The sequence below is a fragment of the Antechinus flavipes genome, chromosome 4 (genome assembly GCF_016432865.1).
Source record: "Antechinus flavipes isolate AdamAnt ecotype Samford, QLD, Australia chromosome 4, AdamAnt_v2, whole genome shotgun sequence".
Lineage (NCBI taxonomy): Eukaryota > Metazoa > Chordata > Mammalia > Dasyuromorphia > Dasyuridae > Antechinus > Antechinus flavipes.
This window is the reverse complement of record NC_067401.1, coordinates 189,982,064-189,996,634: the sequence shown is the minus strand read 5'-3', so window position 1 is coordinate 189,996,634 and position 14,571 is coordinate 189,982,064.

The following is a 14,571-nucleotide window of genomic DNA, read 5'->3' as shown; positions in this document are numbered from 1 at the left end:
ATCTAAACCATTTAGTTTAGTGCAACTTGGTCAAGTGTTACATGACTTTAAACCTTGTTGAAAAATATTCGAGGGGGTGCAGCTAGGTAGTGCAGTGGATAGAACACCAGCCCTGAAGTCAGGACAACCTGAGTTCAAATCTGGTCTCAGATTCCTAGCTGTGTGACCCTGGGCAAGTCACTTAACCCCAACTGCCTCAGCAAAAAAAAAAAAAAATATATATATATGTATATGTATATGTATATATATATGTGTGTGTGTGTATATATATATATATATATAGTCTAGGATATAGATATAGTCTAGAAATCTATCTTCATGTCCTGGACCCTTAAATTTTGAAATGTCTTGTAAATCATGATCATATTACCAATAGGTAATATTTCAAGGTATGATAAATACTTAGTGTGAGGTATATTACTAATGATTACAATATGGATTGATATTCACTATCATCAATGAAAGCAGAAATAAATTAATGTTTCAGATGTTAATAATTTCTCATTTGGGGGGCCAACTTCTTGTTAAAGTTAATTAGTTTACCTTGCAAGATGAAGAGCTTATGCTAGGTATAGAAGTAGTGTCAACTTTTTCATTTTCTCATTGTTTGGTGGTTGTTATTCCTATAATAATAATCTTTTAAAGTTATCTATCTATTTTGTCACATAAGCTGTAAATCCTATGGTGAATAAAAAGGTTAAAAAACATAGTTTCATCGTAATTATTTTATTAATAAGGCCAGTAGGTCATTAATAACAGGATGGCCATTTTGGCCCCCTCTGTTGAATCAAAGACCATCACCTAATTTGCATTTCTATAATCTATAATCACTCACAGTTATATACCCTTTGGAAGAGTAGGTGTTCAAAGAGGCTAAGAGTGACATCCTGTCAAAAATATCTTTATACTCAGACCATCTGTAGCCTCGGGCTATAGACAGAAAAAGATCTGTCTCAATCCAAGCTTGGATAGAATAACACAATAGGCTTCCTCACTTTAGATTAAATCCTTTACTGGCAGGATTCTGACCAAGATCATGGAGAGTTAATTTCATTATCAGTAATATCCTTCCAGAGACTGAACTTTATAAAATCAGGAATTTTGAAGAAAGGGAGAGCTCCCCAAGATACTGATTTTTAATAATTATTTCTCTTTATCCTTTTAAATGGGCACAAATATCTTATAACAGAGGTGTGCTCATGAGCAAAGCAAAATTACATAGAGTTCAAGAATCTACCCCAAAAATTCATGGGGAATATTTGTGTCTGACCTGTGCAGAGCATTCAGAGTTCATATTGGTCTGATCAGTCACAGCCAGATACACTAATTTGACTCAACATAATGATGTCATTTTGGTCCTTTTCAAAGAACAAATGACAAAAATTGGTACAAGTATGTCTGCCCCGTCATCCTTTCTGCCTCAAGGAACTCATACTCTTTCCTCAGTTCCTTGTTATACCACATTACTAACCTTCATCTCTCAAGCTCTGTTCCCCACTGCCAACCTGCTGTATTACCTAGGTAACCACAAAGCCAACTATGTACTACAGGAGCAGCTAGATGGCACAATGAATAGACTACTAGCCCATTTTTTCCATCATGTGCCAACTCCTCTACTTTCCCCTTCCAGCTTTTTTGTGCATGCTATCTTTCTCTCTTAGATTATAAATCTTTTTTTGTATTTGTATCCCCAGTGTTTAACCCAGTGCTTGGCATATAGTAGGTGCCTAATAAATGCTTATTAACTGATTGACATGGGTTCAAATTGCAGCTATATTATTGTCTATTCAGTCAAATCATCTAATATTAGGACTGAGAGTGCCACAAAAAGTTTTTATAATAAACAAATAATAAATGAAGATAATTTTAAAAGTAAATAAAATATATAAGTATTATTTTTTAAATGTACAATTTGTTATTTTTCAGGTTAAAAATAAACAGGACTAGAAATTATAATTTTTTTCCCTACAACCCACAGATCACCTTAGGTCTCCTTTGTACTGTCTATTCCAGGGCTGCTATACACTTAGTTGAGTCACCTGACCTCAACTGCCAATAGGCAATTATGTCATCACTTCGTGGAGTCATTTATCAGTCACCATTTCTTCTTACTTCCTAATCCAAAACATTCCTCCTTGGTCACCATCCTCTTTGTGGATTGTCTATACATAGGCTAAAGTGCTGGACCTGAAGTCAGGAAGACTTTCCTGAATGTAAAGATGGCTTCAGATACTTACAAACTGTATAATCCTGGGGAAATCACTTAACCCTATTTGCCTCCTCCTCTGTAAAAAGAACTGAAGTAAACCACTCCAGTATCTTTGCCAAGAAAACCCTAAATGGGATCGTAAAGAGTCAGGCACAACTAAAATGAATGAACAACACTCCTATTAGAAAATAGGTTCCTTGAAAATAATAACTGTGGGCATCTCTGGATAACAAGTGAGTGAACTCTTCTCAACATCTACTTAGTTGACTGACCATACAACATTACTTTGCATCTGTTCATTAATAAGTCCAATTAATTGTCTAATGGACGATATAGGGATAGTGTATTGTTTGGGATTATTTTACATTATATGACATATATATAAAACATTAAAAAATTTATTCATTTTAAACTTAAATACAAAAGAAACAAAAAGAACATTCCCATGCATACAACAGAACATAAGAGGGTTCAATATAAAATAATAAATTTTCATTTCATGAAAACCCAAGTAACAAATCCTACATGTTTTCAAAGCAACATAGCTTTTCTGTATTTGCTTCTAGGTTTTTTTAAATTCTCTGCTGGGCACTTTTCATTTTTTTTTTTTCTCCCTCTTTCCCTCTCTCCCTATTCCTTCAGAGAATGCCATAATTAAACACAAATATATATATACAAATACAAACATATCCATAAACATATACATATATACACACATATACAGACCATGTTATGCATATTTCTCTTTGTCAGTTCTCTGGAGATAGATAGTATTTTCTTTCATAGGTCCAATTCTTTGTTTTTCTAAATCAACCAGTTTATCACTTCTTAAATTGCAGTAGTATTCCATCACAATCAAATACCATAGTTTATTTAATCATTCCTCAATTGAGGAGTATCTATCATTTTAACCAATCTGATATATGTAGATATTATCTCAAAGTTAATTTGCATTTCTATAATCAGTAAAGATTTAGAATATTTTTCATATATATAATTACATGTTTTTTTAAAAACAGCATGAATGTGATAAAATATTACTGTATTGTAAATAAAAGGATGGGTTCAGAAAACCTGTTAAGACTTGTATGAACTGATGCAAAGTGATGTGAGCAGAGCCAAGAGAAAAATATCAGCAATATTATAAAGAATTGGTAACTCTGATCAATAGAATGACCAACTACAGTTCTAAAAGGTCCTTGATGAAACATACTATCCAATTCCAGAGAGAGAGAACTGATAGAATCAGAATGCATTTTGAAACATTTTCTTTTCTCTCTCTTTTTTCCCCTCTCTTTCTCTGTTTGCTAATGTTGGAATTTGTTTCACATGACTATCCGTAATTGTAATAGGTTTTGCTTTTCTTGTTTTCTCAAAAGGTGACAGGAAAGATAAAGAAAGAACTTGGAAAAAATAAAATAAATGTGAATTTTTATTAAAAAAAAAAAAAAAAAAAAAAATGAATGAAACAGTGGACAGAGCACCAGCCCTGAAATCGGAAGGACCTTAGTTCAAATGTGACCTCAGATACTTAGCACTTCCTTCCTGTGTGATCTTGGGCAAGTCACTTAACCCCAATTGCCTCAACCCCCTCCCCCCCAAAAAAAAAGAGGAAAAAGAAGAAAAAAGAAATGCAAAGAGGTTGGGCATTCATGATCAGAGAGCATAGAATCACAGAATACTTATGTTGAATGAGACTTCAGAGATCATTGAATTATACTTGAATAAATATCCCCTTTATTTATTTGTTTGTTTTTTGGGGGGAAGTCAATTGGGATTAAGTGACTTGCTCAGGCTCACTAGTAAGTGTCAAGAGTCTGAAGCCAAATTGAACTGTCTTCCTGACTCCACAATCTGTTCTCTATCCTTTGTGCCACTTAGTTGCTCTTGTACAGAGTTTTTCCAATAAAGAGATCAAGACCTAGTAGATGGAACAGTTTTGGTTCATTAATATAAATGTTGTCATTAGTATGAATGTTCATATTCAAGGTGTTCATTAATAGGAATATTTAAATCCCTGACTTGGAGTAGAGTGGAAGATCAAAGCAAGTGGCAAATTCCTTGAAAAAGAGAGGGAGAGTGGCCTAGAAGTGGGCAGGTTATAGAAATAAGGATCTGAATGTGGTAATGTGTTTCGACAGCAAACATTAAATAAAGGGAATGTGTTGAAGAACAGCCATATATATGGTTGCTGCTGGCATCGATGAGCAGAGTGAATCTCTTCTCTACAGTGCTTTTCCCCCTCAATAATAACTGTGGAGGCTCTGCTGGATAGGGGCTGAAGGCCTGGGGGATGGTGTGATTCCCAGTCTTCTTGGACTCAGGATCCTTCTGAGTCTCAGAGGAGATAGTGGCCAAGGTGGAGATGGTGGTTTAGCAAATATTGCCTCTTGTCTCTGTAATTGTTTTACAGTTAATTAAAAGAGGTATTTCTTCCCCCAGAAATTAATGGAACTTTTAGAAACTTAAGGAACTAGGGGTAATCCTTAGTTTCTCTATATATGACCCTGCGAGATATTGTTTGCAGATAGAAAAAACAATCCATCATGATACTAAAGCAGTTTACAATTTAGAAAGTGGCCAAGGGTGAGAGATGAAGGGAAGGATGAGGGTTGAGGAACAGATATATGAATACAATACAAGTTAGAGGAGAAGTACATAAAAATCCCACAGAATGATCTGAGAGAGATTCACCTAGGCAGTTGATGACACAAACTGGACAGTGTGCTAGGTCTGGAGTCAGGAAGTCCTGAGTTCTAATGTCATCTCAGACACTTAAATGTGTTCCTAAATAAGTCACTTAACTTCTTTTTGCCTCAACTGTAAAATGAGGATAATAATAGCACTTTACCTCATAGGATTATTGTGAGGATCAAATAAGATAAAATTTACAAAGCATTTAGCATAGTACTTGACATATAGTAAATTCTGTTTAAATCTCCTTCTAGCTTAGAATATTAGAGAAGGCTTTAAGGGTGAAATAACGATGAATGGCAAATATCTACTAAGAATGGCAGTCTGGTCCCTTCTATAACCCTCTCCCAATCACCTACCCACTTTGAACTCTTTTTCTTCACCATCCTGCATTCTGATTATTGATGTCTTCCTCACGACATCATCCAGGGATAACACTCCTAGAAAAGGGGGCTAATCATCTCTACTAATTCATAACCAACAGCTCCCCACCACCACCACCACCACCACACACACACACAGCAAGCAAGCCAGCATACCAAAGTATGCTGGGAGAGACACACGAAGCACCATGTGCTGGGCCAATCACAACCTTGATCACCACCTTCCCTTAGACACCTGACAGAGGCAGCCCAGGACTAAGAGCATTGGGCATAACTTCCAACACAATTCAGCTAGCGCCCTGGGAAAGAATCCCTGAGGAGATGCAGCCTGGCAACTGTTTCTATAGGTGCTGTAGACACAGATCTAATAAAAGATGCAGGAAAAAAAATTGTTCCCAAAGTCTTTGACACAAATAGTTTGTCAGAAACTGATAGAAATTTATCAGTGAAAATGACATTAAAGAGGAGATGTCTTGAATGCTTAAGATCTAGGACACCTTTCTACCTGATTTGTAGCTCTAACACAGGTATTGTCTTCTTCTTTCAGAATATGAAAATGTGAGCTTCCTCCTTAAAAAAAAATAGTATTTTCTCCCAGTTATATGTCAAAACAACTTTTAGCTTTCATTTGTACAAGATTTTGAATTTTTTTCCTTCTTTCCTCCCTCTCCTTTTTTACTAAAGTGATAGGCAATTTGACATATTTGTAATGCTGGAGAAACTGAGGCAAGATAGAGATTAGAGAGTTTTTAATATTTTATTTGGATTTCTGAGAGAGAGAGATAGTCTAGAGGCAGAGAAGAATTCATTCTGTCTCTAGGGCTGAATTAGACTTTCTTCTCAAAGAATCCAGCAGCAATGTGAGATTCCAATGAAATATTTGTTTCCATAGGTCTGGGTAGGCAAGGGAGTGGAGTTTTAACATTGGTAAATGGCTGGAATTTTCAAAAAGGGACCATCAATCTGGTTCTGACAGGGTGGGAGTAGGACATAAATTCTTGAAAACTTAGGAGGACTAAGGAGCCAGGAAGTCTGAACTCCCCCTTATCTGGATTATACATTTACAGTTTATGACTCTTTTGGAGTGTCAGAATGACCAGATCTCCACAACCCTAATTATCTCAGTCCTAATAGTCAGGAAGGATTGCAACCTGGGGGATTGAGGCAGAACAATTTAGGGAAACGGAGTCAGGAAAATTAGGGAAACTGAGGCACAACAATATATATGTGCAGTTATGTAAAACACATTTCCCTATTAGTCACTATTGTGAAAGAAACAAATAAAAATGAAAAAAAGTGTTCAAGATGTGTTTTGATTTGCATTCAGAGTTCATCAGTTCTTTATTTGAATGTAGGTAGTGTTTTCCATCATGTGTCCTTTGTACTGTCTTATATTGCTCAGAAGAACTAAATCATTTATAGTTGATCATCATATAATGTGGCTGATACTGTGTTCTATGTTTTCCTGGTTTTGCTCATTTCACTTTTCTTTTTTTTCTTTTTAGTAATAGCTTTTTATTTTCAAAATACATGGAAAGATAGTTTTCAATTCACCCTTGCAAAACTTTGTGTTCCAAACTTTTCTTCCTCTCTCCCTTTTTCCCCTAGTTGACAAACAATCCAATATAGATTAAACATATGCAATTTTTCTAAACATTTCTACATTTATCAGGCTGCACAAGAAAAATCAGATGAAAAAGGGAAAAACTTGTAATGGCTGAGAAACTGAGCAAGATAGAGATTAGAGAATATTTAATAATTTATTAAATGGAGAGATTTACTGGGACCAAATGGATCCATGGTTTGGTCCTAGAGCTGAATGAGATTATAGTCTCAAAGAATCCAGCAGCAAATGTCAGATGCAGGATTCTTTTATAGAGTAACAAGAACAATGGATGATCTAATGGGAAGTACTAGAGAGGCTCCTGATATTCTAATGATGTCTAAAATGGATAAAGACCTTTATCTCCTCAAACATTAAGAAGGAATAAGTATAGCCTAAGGTCTAAGATATAAGACCTTTATCCTATCAAACAATAAGAAGGAATGGTTATAATCTGAGGCAGAGTAACTGAATAGAACAATTAGGGAAACTGGGTCAGGATATTAAAAGAGAACTGTCGCACAACAAAGAAAGAAAGGGAAAAAAAGCAAGCAAACAAACAAAAAGGTGAAGTTGTGATCTACACTCAGTGGCTATAGTCCTCTTTCTGATGGCTTGCTCCATTAAAGGTCTGTTGGAATTAGCCAGAATCACCTCATTGTTAAAAAGTCAAATCCATTGCAGCTGATCATCACATAATCTTGTTGCATACAATATTCTATTGCTTCACTTCACTTCACACCTGTTCCTGTTTTTCCAGGCCTTTCTGAAATCAGTCTGCTGATCGTTTCTTATAGAACAATAATATTCCATTACATTCATATACCATAACTTATTCAGCCATTCTCCAATTGATAGACATGCTCTCAGTTTATTGTTCCTTGTCACTACAAAAAAGGCAGCTACAAACATTTTTGAACATGTGGGTCCTTTTCCCTTTTTTTCTCATTTTACTTTTCACCAATTCATATAAGGCTTTCCAGGGTTTTAAAAAATCTGCCTGTTCATCATTTTCTATTGTGTAATATTCCATTATATTCATATACCACAGCTTGTTTCAGATATTTCCTAATCGATAGGTATCCCTTCAGTTTCCAATGTTTTTGCCACCACAAAAAGGGCTCCTATAAATATTTTTGTACAGTTCTCCAGAATGGCTGGATCAGTTCACAACTTTGCCAATGTATTAGTGCATCAGTGTCCCAATTTTCCCATATCTTTTCCAATATCTTTTTTTTTCATTTTTTGTCATATTAGCCAATCTGATGATAGGTATAAGTAATACTCAGAGTTGTTTTAATTTGCATTTTTCTAATCAAAAGTGATTTTGAGCACTTCTTCATATGCCTTTAGGTAGTGTTATGCCACAGTTCTCTTTAACTGTCCTGACTCAGTTTCCTTGTACAAGTTTCCCTTGTCTCAGTCTTCTTAATTACTCCCCTAAGCTGTAAATCTCCCTCTGGTCCATGAAGGCTGAGGACCAATTAGTCTAAGGTTATAAATTGTTAACCCAAGCAAGATAAACAAGAGAGTAGACTTCCTGATTATCTTCTGTCCTTGAGAATTTACAATATCCCTCTAAAATATTCCAAGGTATTTCACTAACATCTTTATCTCTGGGTATTCAGACATCCTGTCTCTGGGTTCCTCTTTGATTCACAGCCTTTCCCGCTCTTTCCTACTCTTTCCCTCTTCTTTGTCTCACAAAGATATATAAAGGTTAGAAATTCTCCATTCATTGCTGGAGAATGGCGGCTGGCTGTGGATGCTGGACGCTGTATTCTTTGAGATGACAGTCTCCTCCAGACCTGGGACCAACATGAATTCCTTGGTCCCAGTATATCTTTATCTCTGTCTGACTGGATAAATTTGAGAGGAGAGTCCAGTCAATCTTACTCTCCCATTAATAAAATATTAAAAACTCTCTAATCTCTCTCCTGCCTCAGTTTCTCTGGCATTACAGTAGATTTGATTTTTTTCATCTGAACACTTTCTACTAATATCCTTTGACCATTGTCAATGAGGAATGGCTTGCATGATTTGGCTCATCATATGTATGCTAATAAAGACTTTATTAAAGATACTTGCTATAAAGATTGTTTCCCAGTTTTCTGATTTCCTTCTAGTCCTGGTTGTGAAGCAGGAGGGAACTGTTTCCTTTACTAAAGTTGTGGTTCCTTTAAAAAACTGTATTTCCTTTTGATCTGTGATCCCTTTCAGAGTCTCAGTCCTCCTGGGGAAAGCATATTCCCCCAGATAAGTTATCTTTCCAGAATGCCAGGGCCTTTGATTCAATTAGAAATCCTGGAAGTGTTAATTCCAATAGAAGATCTGGGCTGAAAACTAATAAGAATCTAAGCTAGGAACCTTGGCTCCTGGGGCCCCCACCAAGAACCCTGGTCTGATCAGCTCAGGCTGTCCCAACCCCCATCAAGATACCCAATATAACAGCCTCCCTCAACTAAGGTCTTTGCAGATGGCCCATGCATTTTGCTAGGACATTCTCAGTGTCAAAACTCCATTTCCAATAGATCTTGTCTACTCTAGAAGTCAGTCCCTAGGAAATTTATTTCTATCCAACAACAAACTTTCATTTTGCAACTAATAATTCAAGAATGAGTGAATTCTTTCACTCAAACCTGAGGCCTATTTGAGGGAGATATTTAACAACTCTCTTATTGCCACTAACCTCTTGATTACCAAGAATTGAGAGCATTCAAACTGCATCAGTTGCATTGGTTTTGTATGTATTTTAATGTAATTAAATTTATCTATTTTATATTTCATTATGTTCTCTTTTATTTATCATGAATTTTCTCTTTCTCCATAATAGACTATTCTTTCTAATTTGCTTATGAGGTAACTGTTTATGTTTAAATCATATACCTATTTTGACTTTATTCTGGTATATGATGTGAGATGTTGATCTCTATAGTTTGTGCCTGATTATTTTTTAGTTTTTCCATTAATTTTTTTTCAAGTTCATTTTTGTGAGTTCTTATCCTAAAGGCTGGGGTCTGAGTTTATCAAGCACCAAATTACCATAGTCATGTTTTACTGTATCTTGTGTACCTCATCTATTCCATTGATCCACCACTTTATTTTTATTTATTTATTTATTTTAATGTTAGATATGTTTCACCACTTTATTTTTTAACCAATATCAGATAATTTTGATGATCATTGCTTTTAAGATCTGTTATTACTGGGCCACCTTCCTTTTTTCCCCATTAATTCCTTTGATATTTTTGACCTTCCAGATAAATTGTTATTTTTTTCTAGCTTCATAAAATAATTTTTTGGTAGTTTGATCGGTATGAGATTGAATAAGTGAGTTAATTTGGGTAGAATTGTCATTTTTATTATATTGACCTATCCATGAACAATTGATATTTTTCCAGTTGTTTAGATCTGACTGTGTGAAAAGTGTTTTGTAATTGTGTTCATATAGGTTCCTAGGTTTACCTGGGCAGGTAGATTCTCAAGTATTTTATATTGTTTACAGTTATATATATATTTTTATCTGTTTCTGCTGGGCTTTTTTTGGCTATATAAAGAAACACTCATGAGAATGTGAGTTTCTTGAGAGCCCTTTCTGACTGGGGACGCTTTTGCTTTTGCTCTAATAAGAGCTTAATTTAAAAAAAAATTACATCCTTCTCCAAGTCATCTAGGCTGGCAACTTAGCAGTTATCAAGTCTCATTGATTTTATTTTGTTAACAGCTCTCATATGTTCTCAATACTCTCTAATATTGTTTCCACCTTGAGGTAAGGTCTCATCACCTCATAATTGGATAATTGCCATAGCACAAAATATGGTTTGGAAAATTTTATTTCAAGTTTCTTTCCATTTCAATTCATCCTTCATTCAGCCGTCGACCTGATCTTCCTTAAGTGCAGGTCTGACCATGGCACACTTCCTACCTCCATTCAATCATCCTATTATCTATGGGATAAATATATAATCCTCTTTTTAATAATAGTTAGCATTTACATAGTCTTTATACCAGGCACTAATGTTATCTCATTTGATACAACCATCTTGGGAGGTAGGTGAAATTATCCTCATTTTAGAATTGAGCAAACTGAGGCAAAGGATAAGTTACCCAGGGTTACACAAGTAGTGTCTGAGGTGAGATGTAAACTCAAATTTCTCTGACTCCAGGCCCAGTGCATTATGCTACTTAATTGATTCCAAAAAGAAATAATTTGGCTTGTAAAAACCTCCATATCCCAGCCTCTGCCTACCCAGCTAGTCTTCTTATATCTTATCTAAATTGCACACAACCCTAGACACTCCATCTTCTGAATGGAGTATCTTCCTTGATTGTCCTCCATGCCAGGAATTTTCTCCCTCTTCCCTTTACTTCTCAGGTTACCTGGTTTCCTTCAAGTTTCATCTTCTACAAGTAATCTCTTCCAGAACTTTTTTATCTTAGTATCTCCTTTTGAGACTAACCCTGATTTTTGAGAAGATACTGGGATTTTGTTTTAATTTGTATCTATCTACATTCCTTAATACAGTGCCTGACATAAAAGGAATTTAAATGCTTTTTGACTTGATTGGATATGAGGGGAGCCTGACTTTGGGGTCCTATCTTTCTGCCATCCCCACTCTATTCAGAGAAGACAACTACCAGATGGCTCAAGGTTAGACCCTGGCATCCTGGAGATTACCTTTACAGCCTCAAGTTTGAGATTGGCAAGCAGTTTGATGTAGATGGGAGGGGATAGGTGATTTGAGTCCTGGGCAAATCTATTTTTGCTATTTGGCTATTTGGCATGTGAGGGATTCAAGAAACTCAGCTGGACAAATTTCAGAACTGCACTGGACTGTTGTGCTGCATTGGACTAATCTGTTCCACTTAAGTAGTACTTAATTAGCACTCTTTTGTCTCCTATCATCCTTTTCTCCTATTTCATATCCCTTCACCCTAATCTCATTAAATTTGACTATGGGTTTTTTTGCATCATCAGTTTATTATTGAGTAAAATTAGAGACAAAGACTAAAGTGTGGAAAGACTAGTTCCTTCTCCTCCAAGGGAGGGGGGCAAATAATGAGTGGAGATCATGTTTAAATGACCCAAACAAAACAGAGGGAAGTTGATATGGAAAACTTATTGGTCTGCTAGAATTTAGATGTGGACTTTAGTCCTGATTTTTGCCATCAATAATTAAGCATATATATATGTGTGTGTGTGTAGTTTTATAGAATGGACAAAATATTTTCCCCATAACAATTCTGAGTGTTTTCTTTCTACAGATGAGGAAAACGAGGTCTAGAGTCAACCTGAAAAATGTTCAGCCTTGGGAAGGCATGGCCATTGAGCTAAATCAGGGCTTCTTAAACTTTTTCCACTCATGGACTAGATGACCTTTGTGGTCTATCATCTGGAGTAGTAGAATGCCTAACAATGTCTTGCATGTAGTTGAGATGTTTCATGAATATGAATTGACTTAGATTGCATTGGAGAATCTGAACAGGAAACTTGTAGGCAGGATGTAGGGGTGGGCCTTGAAGAAAAGATTGAAATTTGAGGGATATAATTGGGGTGGAGATCACTAGCTATATTCTAAAGCAAGATTAGATTTGGGACCAAGCAAGTTCAATGGTCTCTACGAGCGCTCTAGAAAGGGCTGGTTAGGGGTCAAAGTCTGAAGGTCATCCAGTTTGGCTGGTTGAGTTTTGTGGGAGAATAGGTGATGGTGACCTAGAACTGGGAATGGAATTGAGGAAATCCAATACAACACTAGTATTTTTATCTTGATTCTGTAACAAGACCTGGTCATAGAGTGGTGGTGAATTACAGAATGGCTCAAGGAAACATCGAGAAGACACTGAGCATTTTGCCAGGCTATCCTTCTTCTGGCTGTCACTTATGACTTCCTCCTTACTGCCTGAAAGGAAAAAATTCTCTTTGTTCCACCCAGATCCCCAAAAATGTCCTTACACCATTCTGCCTCCCCAACTATCTTTTTAGTTCCAAATCGTCCTTAAATACCTCTCAACTGTCATTCTGTCCTCATTTTGTGTATATCGTCCTCTGTCACACTCTCTTCTCCTTCAAATATTTAGTTTGGGGCACTGACCTTTTTTGGTAGCCTAACTACTTTTATTGCCTTCAAGGTATGTGAATCCTTTCCCAAACTTTCCCACCACTGGGGTCAAAAAGACAAAATCATGCTATAGTGAAGATTTGTAGGGATGGACTTGAAATATATGGTAACATGATCTGAGTAAAATTAGAGGAGAAAGATACTGAGAGGGTGAAGTGGGAGGAGGAGGAGGTAAATCAATTTGTTATCTTATGTTTTTTGCACAGAATGAGGACAGTGAAGAACTGGCAGTAAGGCTGAAGGTAGCAGGAACCACCAAGATAGTTTGGGACTAAAATAATTTGGGAACAATAAGGCAGTCTAAATATTAGTGAAGGGCGATACTCTGGATTTAAGTAATTTCAGACAAGACTGGAAGATCTGGAAAGTTATCAGTTTAATTAGGTGGGGGAAAGAGGTGGAGCTCACCATTGTGAACAATGGTAGTTAGGTAGCCTCCACCCTTGGCTGTGAGGCAGATGTCAAGAGCCCAAGATGCAGCCTAGCTCCCTGGTCTCCAGGATGCATCCATAGGTAGCAATGGATTAGTTTGGGGTAGATAGAAGGGAAGAAAGGAAGGGGGAGTTGAGGCGGAGTTTGGCTCCTAAGAGAAGAGGGGCTTATTACTGAGCAACAATACAAACCCTCTCCTTTGGTAGTCATCTTTCTATTGCCAATCAATTTGAACCCAAAGTGAAAAGGATGAAAAAGAACTGAAGCCCAAGATTGTCTTGCTCAAGTCACCCAGTGGCAGAGATGAGAAAAGAATTCAGGTCTTTTCAATCAATCCAGGGTTTTGCTCTATAACATGCTTACCCAAGGTCAAGTCCAGCAACACTCTGTAAGGAGGATGGAAATTTAAGGGATGATACCTAACAGAAGATGCAACTCTGGCAATCAGTGTGTTGCCTCAGAGGGCAAGGCTTTTCTGGATTAGGATTTATATTACTATTGCCATTCCCCTAAGAGGGTTGTATATATGCATATGGGGGTTGGAGGTGGGTGGCAGAAAAAAAAGCTGCCCACAAACTTGGGAGGAGCAGTGTTCTCACCCATTCAAGGTCTCAGGGCTGAAGCTGTGTTGGAAGGGGCTGGTGAGTTGGGGAGTGGAGAGTAAGACAAAAATGGTTCTATTTCCATATGGCCAGGTGATATCTGTCTTCTAAAACTCTTCCGGCTCAGAGATGGCAATTTTTAATTGGATGATAACACAAGTCCATTCCTGAATTTCACACAATGTTCACCACCTGGGGCCCTAAAGCTCTAAAATTGTCTGCTCTTCAAAGTTGCAGGAGTGGACAAGTGGAAAAACATGCCAAGGGCTGGAGGCAGATCCCACATTACCCCAATAGGCCATAATCTAGTCACTTTTTTCCGGGCAGACATCGCTGACCTCACAATTCAGGCTCTTGCCTTGGAGACGTAGGCCATCCAGGTACCAACAAGCATTATTTATGCTCCTATCAGATTTAACTATTTTTTTTTTTTGGGGGGGGGGGGTTAGATCATCATTCTTTAGTTTCTAAAACCAATTTTATCTGAAAGAATTTGGAAAATTTTGAAAGGGACAGAAACCACAGAAAC